At 50.2% G+C, this 10,467-nt stretch overlaps 1 long non-coding RNA gene across 1 annotated transcript; it reads right to left on the bottom strand.

The window, feature by feature from the left end:
- Positions 1-1,055: 1,055 nt before the first annotated feature.
- On the bottom strand, positions 1,056-10,132 carry LOC127587378 (uncharacterized). Its single transcript, XR_007958773.1, has 3 exons — positions 10,050-10,132; positions 6,281-6,321; positions 1,056-1,851 (listed from the first exon to the last, which is right to left on the bottom strand). It is a non-coding gene; the product is annotated as an uncharacterized LOC127587378 (long non-coding RNA).
- Between the last annotated feature and the right edge of the window lie 335 nt (positions 10,133-10,467).

The following is a 10,467-nucleotide window of genomic DNA, read 5'->3' as shown; positions in this document are numbered from 1 at the left end:
CTGGCTGGGTCCACCTTACTCTGGGATCCTTTGGCTCTAGAGTCGCTCTTTATAGATAGTCTTTCCCTTCAAATTCAGTTCCTCCAGGTACTGCTTGCTTTCAGACTGGAGCAGCTCCCGCATTGCTGCCTGCCGCATCTGTGGGAGAACAGGGTTAGCACCAGCTTAATTCCCGTCGTCGTTGGCACTGAGCACCCAGCCAACCTGGCCTTTCGTTGTAATAAGCGTTGTAACTGTACCCACCTCTACTGCTTCCTCTGGCAGCTCATTCCATACACCCACCACCCTCTGGGTGGGAAATAGTTGCCCCTCAGGTCCCTTTTAAATCTTTCTGCTCTCACCTTAAACCTGTGCCCTAAAGTTTTAGACTCTCCTACCTTGGAGAAAAGATTGTTGCATTCACCTTATCTATGTGCCTCAGTACTGCCCCTCCCACAGTGCAGTGCTCCCTTAGTACCTTTTCTCTCCTTCTTGATAATAATCTGCCCGTTTATTTCTGTTTCCAGAGTGTACAACAGGTGGTAAAAGTGTTGCTCGAAGCCCATGGTACAGGAGGTACCATCACAGGGCAGGGGGAAGCAGCAGTCTATTGGAGCTCAGCAAGATCCCAGAAGGAAGAACCAATCTACAGGGAAGGACTTAGCAGTTTTCAAGTGAAAAGAGGTGCGACTCACGAGGAGGACCGCCTTTGCTGCCAATTTCACCTCCTCATTAAGCCTCTTGATCTGCTCCTCGGTGATCTTTGATTTGGCCGAGGCCTCGATTGCCTTCATGTTGACGTTGTAGGTGATGACCTTGTTCCGCCTGCCAAGGTAGGACACAGAGATGTTCAGAAGAAAACAGGGGCAGGAGTAGGTCACCAAGCCCTCCAATCCTGCCCCACCGTTCATTGTTGATCCTTGCTGGCTTCCTCTTCTCTTCTGCGCCAGTCCCCCATCACTCTCAACGCATTCAATGCACTGCGACACTCACAGAGACGTTGGAACAGGAGACACAGAGCTGGGTCAGAGGGTTGGGGTTGAGACGTGTATTAAAGGAAGGGAGAGAGGCAAAGAGGCTTAGGGAGGGAATTTCAAAGCTTGAGGTTCAGGAAGCTGAAGGCACGGCCAACAGTGGAACAACAGGGATTGGATCGAGAGGCCAGAGGAACACAGATGTCTGGAGGATCGGTGGAGGTTGGGGAGGTAGATCTGGATGGCAGGCTAACAAAATGCTTTCACTGACAATAATAAACCAGTTACCAGGATGGGCATGGGTGGCTGAGACTAGGAAAAGGATCTGAAAACTGGGAGAATTGAATAAAAGGCAACGCCTAACTTGGAGCAACAAACAGTCCGTTGGAGGAACTGAGCGGGTTGAGCAGCATCCGTGGGGGGAAAGGAACAGCCCACGTTTTGGGTCAAAGCCCTGCATCAGGACCAATTCCTTTCCCCCTCCACAGATGCTGCTCGACCCGCTAAGTTCCTCCAGCAGATTGTGTGCTGCTCCAGACTGATGCATCCACAGTCTCTTGTGTCTCCTAACTATTGGTTTATTATTGTCACTTGTACCGAGGCACAGTGAAAAACTTGTTTTGCATAACGATCGTACAGGTCAATTCATTACACAATGCATTTACGTTGAGTTAGTACAGAGTGCATTGATGTAGTACAGGTAAAAACAGTAACAGTACAAAGTGTCACAGCTACAGAGAAGGTGCAGTGCAATAAGGTGCAAGGTCACAACAAGGTAGATCGTGAGGTCAGAGTCCATCTCATCGTATAAGGGAACCGTTCAATAGTCTTATCACAGTGCAGTAGAAGCTGTCCTTAAGTCTGGTGGTACGTGCCCTCAGGCTCCTGTATCTTCTACCTGATGGAAGAGGAGAGAAGAGAGAATGACCCGGGTGGGTGGGGTCTTTGATTATGCTGGCTGCTTCACCAAGGCAGCGAGAGGTAAAGACAGATTCCAAGGAGGGGAGGCTGGTGTCCGTGATGCGCTGAGCTTTGTCCACAACTCTCTGCAGTTTCTTGCGGTCCCGGGCAGAGCAGTTACCGTAACAAGCCATGATGCATCCGGATAGGATGCTTTCTATGGTGCATTGGTAAAAGTTGGTGAGAGTCAAAGGGGGAGCTGGTGTGGATGAGAGAGCACTGGGAGAGGTGGCTGGATGGGACTGGATGCAAGTTGGGATGAGTTTTGGATGGAAAGCAAAAAAAAATCTGCAGATGCTGGAAATCTGAAAGAAAAACTGAAAATGCTGGAAACACTCAGCAGGTTAGGCAGCATCTGTGGAGAGAGAAACTGAGTTAATGTCAAAGTCACGTTGATTGTCATTATGCACAAGTCCATGTGTGCACAGGAACAATGAAAAACTTGCAGCAGCATCACAGGCACAGCATCAGATACGCAGCATTCACAAGAAAAACATCAATTATACACAATTTTTACAAGAAAGAACACAATTAAAACAAAAGTATAAAGTCCATTTTCGTGCAAAGTGCTCCCAGTGTCGCTGTACTGAGGCAGTGATTAGGGTTGTGCCGGTTGGTTCAAGAACCGAATGGTTGAAGGGAAGTAGCTGTTCCTGAACCTGGTGGTGTGGGGACTTCAGGCTTCTGTACCTCCTGCCCGATGGGAGCTGTGAGAAGATGGCACGGCCTGGATGGTGGGTATCTTTGATGATAGATGTTGCCTTCTTGAGGTAGAGCCTCCTGTAGATACCCCCGATGGTGGGGAGGGATGTGCCTGTCACGTATTGGGCAGAGTCCACCAGTCTCTGCAGCTCCTTATGTTCCTGGGCACTCGAATTGCCGCACCAGACCAATTTGTTTCAGGACTGCAAATGTTCTAATTTTCATGGCGTTTATACCCAGTGTATGTATGCCTAGGACAATAAGCTTGGACTTGAGCCTCCATCAGAACTGGGCGAGAGAGAGACGTTCGTTTTCAGAGGGAGAGAAGGTGGGTGAGGATGTGGAGAATGAAGGGAAATGTTTGTGACAGGAAGTGTCAAAATAGTTAAGTATTATCAGCATTTCAAGTCTTCCTGTCACGAACGCTGCCTTTGTTCGCCACACTCCGCCCCCTGCTTTCCCTCCTACTGAAACCCTACCCGCGTCTCCCCCTATCCCGGTCCTGACAAAGAGTCGCGGACTCAAAACACTGACCCCAGCTGGAGACACACTGGAGTCTGGAGCAACACACAATCCCGGTGCAGGGAACGTCGACAGTTCCACCCCACCCCCACAGATGCTTCTTGACCCGTTGAGTTCCTCCAGAAGGTTGTTTGTTTGCTCTTTGACCCTTTCCTGCCTTACTTGCTGCACTTTTCCAGCATGTTATGCCTCTGTTTGGGTTTATTGCTGTCCTAGGTATACATAACACATGGGTATAAATGCCAGGAAAATGAGCTTTTGGCAGCAGCAGTACATCTTACCTGAGTCCCACACCACCAGGTTCAGGAACAGCGACTTCCCTTCAACCATTCGGTTCTTGAACCAACCGGCACAACCCTAATCACTACCTCAGTACAGCAACACTGGGACCACTTTCCACTAAAATGGACTTTGTTTTTTTTTGTTCCAATTGTGTTCTTTCTTGTAAAAGTGTATGTTTAATTTATGTTTTACTTGTGGACCCTGTTTATCTGATGCTGTGTGCCTGGGACACTGCTGCAAGTGAGTTTTTCACTGCACCTGTGCACACACAGACTTGTGCGGATGGCAGTAAACTGGGCTTTGACCTTAACTTGCACAAGGATAAACATAACACCAGGGCGACAATGGCTCACACGAGGGGACATCATTTTAAGGTGATTGGAGGAAGGTATAAGGGGGATGTCAGAGGTAAGTTTTTTACACAGAGAGTGGTGGGTGTGTGGAACGCACTGCCGGCAGAGGTTGTGGGCGCAGATACATTAGGGACATTTAAGAGACTCTTAGATAGACACATGAATGATAGAGAAATGGGGGGCTATGTGGGAGGGAAGGGTTAGATAGATCTTAGAGCAGGATAAAGTGTCGGCACAACGTTGTGGGCTGAAGGGCCTGTACTGTGCTGTAGTGTTCTATGTTCAGTGCAACATTGAGAGCTTGGGGTGAGGAGATAAGAGAGCAGTGCAAGGCCAGGAGAGCAGTGAATGTGAACACACAACAGTTGAAGCAGGAGTTGGCCAAAGGGATACTGGGAGCTGTTGATCCTTTCCCTGATCCTGTGCCATCCCCAGGTCCTCGAATCAAACGTCCTGAGTCTCAGTCCTGAACTACACCGATAACTGAACACCCATGGCTCCCCAAACAACAGCCACACTCTCTCCCACTGGGTCTCCTCCCCTCTGCCCTCCCCACCGCCCTCCCCACCTCCATTATTTGGCTCCAGGCTCCACCTTCCTCTCCTATCAGATCCCACCGTCTGCAGCCCTTTGCTGCCTCCACCTCTCACCTCCCGGCCTCTGTCGCTGTTCCCACCCTCCCCTCCTCCGTCTGCCCATCACCCCCTCCCTCATCTGGATCCACCTATCCCTTCACCTCACTTTATACTGCCACGGTAGTGTAGCGGTTAGCGTAACACTATTACAGCGCCAGCAACCTGGGTTCAGTTCCGGCTGCTGTCTGTAAGGAGTTTGTATGTTCTCCCCGTGTCTGCGTGGGTTTCCTCCGGGCGCTCCGGTTTCCTCCCACATTCCAAAGACAGACGGGTTAGGAAGTTGTGGGCGTGTTATGTTGGCGCTGGAAGCGTGGCGACACTTGTGGGCTGCCCCCAGAACACTTTACGCAAAAGATGCATTTCACTGTGTGTTTCGATGTACATGTGACTAATAAAGAAATCTGATCTCTTATCCCCTCTACTCTTTCAGTCTGGGTTAAGGGGCTCGACCCGAAATGTTGACTGTCCACCCCTCCACAGATGCTGCCTGACCTGCTGAGTTCCTCCAGCAGATTATGTGTTGCTCCAGATTCCAGCATCTGCAGTCTCTTGTGTCTCCATTGGATGGGGCCCCAACCACGGGGCCCTAGCCGTACAGCACGGAAAGGCCCTTCAGCGCAATGAGTCCACACCAACCATTGAGCATCCATTGGCACTCAACCCCATTTTATTCTCCCCACGTTCCCATCAACTCCCCCAGATTCTGCCCCTCACCCACACACTGGGGGTAACTCACAGCTGAAAACCCACACGTTGTCGGGATGCGGGAGGAAACCCCAGCACCCGGGGGAAACCCGCATGGTCGCAGGGAGAAGGTGTAAACTACACACACACACACACACACACACACACACACACACACACACACACACACACACACACACACACACACACACACACAGCGGCGGAGGTCAGGATTGAACCTGGGTCTCCGGAGCCATGAGGCAGCAGCTCTACCTGCTGCACTGCTGTGCTGCCACAGCCCTCCTGCTTTGCAGTACACTGCTGAATGCCCAGCCCATTTCCTGAGTCTGTGTGTCCCTCCCTGTTCCACTCTCTGACTGTCTGGCACAGTACTTCACTACTGACCCAGGGCTGGAACTCACTCTTCCCCGATACTGTTCTCAGTTTATTTCCTTATAACTATGCAACATCCCAGAGATCTTTGCTGCTGATTACTTTCCTGACTCGCCATCTTCCCATTGCTCAAAGCGGCTGCACAGGTTGACTCTGTGGTTAAGAAGGCATACGGTGTATTGTCCTTCATCAGTCGGGGAATTGAATTTGGGAGCCGAGAGGTAATGTTGCAGCTATATAGGACCCTGGTCAGACCCCACTTGGAGTACTGTGCTCAGTTCTGGTCGCCTCACTACGGGAAGGATGTGGAAGCCATAGAAAGGGTGCAGAGGAGATTTACAAGGATGCTGCCTGGATTGGGGAGCATGCCTTATGAAAACAGGTTCAGTGAACTCGGCCTTTCTTCCTTGGAGCAGCGGAGGATGAGGGGGCGCCTGATAGAAGTGTATAAGATGATGAGAGGCATTGATCGTGTGGATAGTCAGAGGCTTTTTCCCAGGGCTGAAATGGTGGCCACAGGAGGACACAGGTTTAAGGTGCTGGAGAGCAGGTACAGAGGAGATGTCAGGGGTAAGTTTTTTACTCAGAGAGTGGTGAGTGCATGGAGTGGGCTGCCAGCAACGGTGGTGGAGGCGGATACGATGGGTCTTTTAAGAGACTTTTGGATAGGTACATGGAGCTGAGAAAAATAGAGGGCTATGAGTTGGGCTGAAGGTCCAGTTTCTGTGCTGTGTGACTGACTTGGGCTACCAAATCTTCGTAAATCTTATTAACATCCTCTCCAGCTCTTCCATACCTGGCTAGATCCTCTTGAATTTGTTCAATTAGGGCTTCCCTCTGCAACACAAGAAATAGAACAGTCACACAGAAGGGTTTGTGACACTGGCTTGCGCTCCCCCAGCGGCACGGTGGTGTAGTGGCTAGTGCTGCAGCCCCGCAACTCCGGGGACCCAGGTTCGATCCCGACCTCCGGCGCTGTGCGTGTGTGTGTGTGTGTGTGTGTGTGTGTGTGTGAGTTTGCACATTCTCCCCATATCTGTGTGGGTTTCCCCTGGGTGCTGTGGTTCCCTCCCACCTCTGCAGTCAGTGGGTTAATCGGCTGCTGAGAATTGCCCCCCTAGTGTGTGGATGAGGGGTAGAATCTGGGGCGGGGGGGGTAGGTTACAGCGGAATTAGTGGGGGAGTGCTCTAATGGGAATGCTTTAAAGGCCAGTAAACACTTGATGGGCAGAATGGCCTCCAATCTCACGAGAAATCTGAAATATGTCTCAGGACATCCCACACCCAATTCTTTTTGGGCTGCATTCGCTGGGTCTAAATTCTAGAATCCGACCGCATCTGTGGCAGCACCTTCCCCATATTCTCCCCCACATCCCCATCAACTCCCCCCCTCGGATTCCAACACACGGACTGCAGCGGGTCTAGAAGGCAGCTCACAATGGACTTTGTTCTTCTTGTTCTAGTTGTGTTCTTGGTATAATTTAAATTCATGTTTCTCTTGTCGATGTTGTGCCTCTAATGCTGTGAGTCAGTGGAATTTATTGCCATATGCACAAGAACATGCAATGAAAAACTTACATAGAACTTAGAACACTACAGCACAGTACAGGCCCTTCAGCCCACAATGTTGTGCCAACATTATCAAGATCTATCTAACCCTTCCCTCCCACATAGCCCCCCATTTCTCTATCATTCATGTGTCTATCTAAGAGTCTCTTAAATGTCCCTAACGTATCTGCCCCCACAACCTCTGCAGGCAGTGTGTTCCATGCACCCACCACTCTCTGTGTAAAGAACTTACCCCTGACATCCCCCCCTATACCTTCCTCCAATCACCTTAAAATTATGTCCCCTCGTGTTAGCCATTGTTGCCCTGGGAAAAAGCTTGCAGCGGCGTCACAGGCACATAGCATCAGAAGCGGTGACGACCTGGGCCGTTTGATTTTAGGGACGCTGATCTCCCCGGTAGCAGCTGTGGGATCTTTCTGTGTCCAACTGAGCAGGCAGTCAGGTCTGAGGTTTAGTGTCCATGCCCCCTCCCCCCGCCTTCTGAAATGAGGCACCGCTGACTGCACAAAGAGTTCCAACGCTGGAGTGGAGTGGGATTCAAACCCACAATGCTCTGAGCGAGGGACCTTCGAGGATGTTGGGGGAATGGGGGGAAGTCAGGGGAATCATTTAACCCATTCCCTATCCTGAACAACCCAGCTCGATCTAACAGCCCCACAAACACCAACACACCCCTCCCTCCACATCTGACCGCACAGAGGCCAGTTCGCCCATTGAGCCGATTCCATAAAGACCAAGATAGGCCATTCAGCCCCTTGAAGTTATACTAGCAAGGCCTGTCTGTACGTCAAGTCCACTTATCGTGGACCTACAACTCCTGATCCCCTTGTGTAACAAAAATCTACAGGGCGTCGGTTTTGAAGTTTTCAATTCAACATTCGGATTCATAGAATATTTAAGACACAGGAAGAGGCCATTTGGCCCATTGTGTCCATGCCAGTCTAGTCCAGCCTAGTCCCACCTCCCAGCACTGGGTCTGTGGCCCCGTTGGGACACATCCATGTACTGTTTAATTGTGGGGAGGGTTTCTGCCACCACCTCCCTGTCAGAGTTCTAGACTGCCACTGCGGGAAAAGATTTCCTCATCTTGCCTCCAACCCCTCCGCAGATCTGCTCCCTTGATTTTGGCCCTTCCGCCAAGGGAAATTGCGCCTTCCTTTATCTATGTGATAGAATTTTACACATTTCCTTATCCAACCTTTCCTCACACTGAAAGTTTTTTCCCAGGGCCAGCAACATCCTCGGAAATCCCCTCTCCAATGTAATCACACCCTTCCTGTAGTGTGGTGACTGGAACTGTGCAGTTGCTCAAGCTGTGGTCTAGCTTGTGTTGTGTATGGTTTTAGAGCGGTCTCCCTCATCCTGCTCTTTGCCTAATAGTGGGTCGAACCCCGTATGGGGCACGGTGGTGCAGCGGTTAGTGCTGCTGCCCCACAGCTCCAGAGACCCGAGTTCGATCCTAACCTCTGGTGCAGCCTGTGTGGACCTTGCACATTCTCCCTGTGACTCTGTGGTTTCCCCTGGGTGCTTCAGATTCCTCCCACATCCCAAAGACATGCTGGTGGGCTAAAGGGCCACTGTAAGTTACCTCATACAGTAGGCAATTGGCTTAAAAATCAGAGGGGTGTTGATGGGCATGTGAGAGAGAATAAGTTACAACAACTTCTACCCCACTGTTATCAGACTCTTGAACGGACCTCTTGTACAGTAAAGATAAACTCTTGATCTCTCAATCTACCTCGTCGTGGCCCTTGCACATTCTACAGATGTATGGCGGAGAACATTCTGACTAGTTGCATCACCGTCTGGTACGGAGGCTCCAATGTGCAGGATCGAAAGAGGCTGCAGAGGGTTGTAGACTCAGCCAGCTCCATCACGGGCACGACCCTCCCCGCCATCGAGGACATCCTCAAGAGGCGGTGCCTCAAGAAGGCGGCATCCATCACTGAGGACCCTCACCATCCGGGGCATGCCCTCTTCTCGTTACTACCATCAGGGAGGAGGTACAGGAGCCTGAAGACCCACACTCAATGACTTGGGAACAGCTTCTTCCCCTCCGCCCTCAGATTTCTGAATAGTAATTCTGCCTTTGCACTGTACTGCTGCCGCAAAACAACAAATTTCATGTCATACAAGTCAGCGATAATAAACCGGATTCTGATTGTTACATTATTTGTTCACCTAAACCGCACTTTTTCTGTAACCGTAACACTATATTCTGCATTCTGTTATTGCTTTTCCCTTGTACTACCTCGATGTACTAATGTGGTGAAATAATCGGAGTGGATAGCACGCAAACAAAGTTTTTCACTGTACCTCGGTACATCTGACAATAATAAACCAATTAATTAACTTGTACTACCTGCACCTTATTGCACTGCACTTTTTCTGTAACTGTGACACTTTACTCTGTACTGTTATCGTTTTTACCTGTACTACCTCAATGCACTCTGTACTAACTCAATGTAACTGCACTGTGTAATGAATTGACCTGTACGATCGGTTTGCAAGACAAGTTTTTCACTGTACCTCGGTACAAGTGACAATAATAAACCAATACCAATACAACGATCTGTCTGGATGGCACACCAACAAAAGCTTTTCACCATATCTCAGTACATATGACAATAATGAACCAATTACCTGATGTAACTGTTCTTCTAGGACCCGGCATGGACACGATGGGCTCAATGGCCTTCTATACTATAATCCAGTTGCTACAACAATTCTGGTGGGGAGGGGGGAAGCACTCCAATATACAGCACCCTTTGTTAGAAGAAGTACTTCCCCAAACTAACCCACAGCACATGACTCATTTCCCTCTCTTACCCACAAGTTGGGAGAGTTAAGGAAAGTTAATTTTTAGAATTTAAGAATTGAAGTTGAGCTCCTGCCAAGTGGATGGGTCAGTCACTTCTAGGGAGGGGAGATTGCAGAGAGTTGTAGGTGCACCCTGGGCCGCCCCCCTTGGTCGAATAGCCAGCTGCTCACTGCACCTTCCCACTGCCTTGCCACTGGTTGGCATTTCTCGATCGCCGCTTCGGGACTGTGCACATCCTCGCCGGTAGGGGAACTGAACGGATCTGCAACAAGAAAGGAGACGGTGAATGAGTGGCCGCCCTGCAGTTGAGCACCGAGGAGGCTCCTTTAAGGCGGCGCCGGCTGTTGGAACCCGGGGGGCGGGGCTCCCTTTGTTGACGGAAGCGGTGTCCCGTTGCCGGGGTAACCACGTCGCCGCGACGTCTTAAAGAGACAGTCCTCCTCCGGAGACTTGAAAAATGAGTTGGAAAGTTTCTCTTAAAAGATGCTGCCTGACCTAGTGAGTATCCCCAGCATTTGTTCTGGTTTTATTTCAGATTTCTAACATCTGCAGGGTTTTTCCCCGGTCTCCATTAGAGCCAGACAGGGCGTTAA

The sequence above is a fragment of the Pristis pectinata genome, chromosome 40, assembly GCF_009764475.1.
Source record: "Pristis pectinata isolate sPriPec2 chromosome 40, sPriPec2.1.pri, whole genome shotgun sequence".
Taxonomy (NCBI): domain Eukaryota; kingdom Metazoa; phylum Chordata; class Chondrichthyes; order Rhinopristiformes; family Pristidae; genus Pristis; species Pristis pectinata.
Note: the sequence above shows the minus strand (reverse complement) of the source record. Positions and strands in the feature narration are given on the sequence as shown.